This window comes from Mus pahari, chromosome 11, assembly GCF_900095145.1.
Source record: "Mus pahari chromosome 11, PAHARI_EIJ_v1.1, whole genome shotgun sequence".
NCBI classification, from domain to species: domain Eukaryota; kingdom Metazoa; phylum Chordata; class Mammalia; order Rodentia; family Muridae; genus Mus; species Mus pahari.
In genome coordinates this window covers 45461502-45463328 of record NC_034600.1, presented here as the reverse complement: position 1 = coordinate 45463328, position 1827 = coordinate 45461502, and positions in this window count along the sequence as shown.

Genomic DNA, 1827 nt, shown 5'->3' with positions numbered 1-1827 from the left:
AAGCAATGCTAAGAGGAAAGCTCATAGTACTAAGTGCCCTAGTAAAGAAACTGGAGAGATCCTGCAGTAACAACTTAACAGCACATCTGAGAGCTCTAGAACAAAAAGAATCAAACTCACCCAAGAGGAGTAGAAAGCAGGAGATANTCAAACTCAGGGTAGAAATCAACCAAATAGAAACAAAGAAAACAGTACAAAGAGTCAGCAAAACCAAAAGCTAGTTCTCTGACAGAATCAACAAGATAGATAAACTGCTAGCCAAACTAACTAAAGGGCCAAGCGGCAGTATCCAAATTAATAAAATCAGAAATCAAAACAGAGATGTAACAACATAAACAAAAGAAATTCAAAAATCATCAGATGCTACTATAAGAGTCTATATTCAGCAAATTTGGAAAATATAGGTGAAATGGATGGTTTTCTAGACAGATGCACCATACCAAAGTTAAATCAAACTAAACTATCAAAACAAATTAAACTATCAAAACAGGCCCATATCACACAAGGAAATAAAAGAAGTTATTAAAATCTCCCAACCAAAAAAAAGCCAAGGGCCAGAAGGATTTAGTGCATAATTCTACCAGCCCTTCAAAGAAGACCTGATACCAATTTTCCTCAATCTATTCTATAAAATAGAAAGAGAAGAAACACAACCTAACTTCTCCTATGAAGCCACAATTACTATGATACCTAAACCACACAAGGACCCAACCAAAAAAGAGAACTTCAGACCAATCTTGCTTATGAATATCAATACAAAAATACTAAATAAAATTCTTGCAAACCGAATCCAAGAACACATTGAAACCATCATTCACCACAAGTAGGCTTCATCCCAGGAATGCAAGGTTGGTTTAATATAAAAAAAAATCCATTCATGTAATCCAACTATATAAACAAACTTAAAGAAAAAAATTCACATGATCATCTCCTTAGATGTAGAAAAAGCATTTAACAAAATACAACACCCTTTCATGTTAAAAATATTAGAAAAATCAGGAATTCAAGGTCCATATTTAACATAACATAAGCATTTTACTGCAAACCAACACCCAATATCAAATTAAATGGAGACATATTTGAAGCAATCCCACTGAAATCAGGGACAAGACAAGGATGCCCACTTTCCCCATATCTATTCAATATAGTACTTGAAGTGTTAGCTAGAACAATAAAACAACAAAAAGAGATCAAGGGGATACAAATTAGTAAAGAAGAAATAAAGGTATCATTATTTGCAGGTACGATAGTATACATAAATGACACCAAAAATTCTACCAGAGAACTTCTCCAACTGATAAACAACTTCAGCAAAATGGCTGGATATAAAATTAACTCAAATAAATCAGTAGCCTTCCTTTATACAAAGGATAAACAGGCTGAGAAAGAAATTAGCGAAACAACTCCCTTCACAATAGCCACAAATAATATAAAATATCTTGGAGTAATCCTAACCAAACAAGTGAAAGACCTGTATGACAATAATTTCAAGTTTCTCAATTAAGAAATCAAAGATCTCAGAAAATGGAGAGATCTCCCATGCTCATGACTTTGCAGAAATAACATTGTAAAAATGGCCATCCTACCAAAGGCAATCTATAGATTCAATGCAATCCCCATCAAAATCCCAACACTATTTTTCAGACATGGAAAGAGCAATTCTCAAATTCATCGGGAAAGGCAAAATAATAAATAAATAAATAAATAAATAAATAAATAAATAAAGCAGCAATAACAATTTTTTTCCTTTTCTTTCTTCCTTTTTCTTTTCTTTTCTTTTCTTTCTTTCTTTCTTTTTTTTTTTTTTTTTTTTTTTTTTTTTACTTT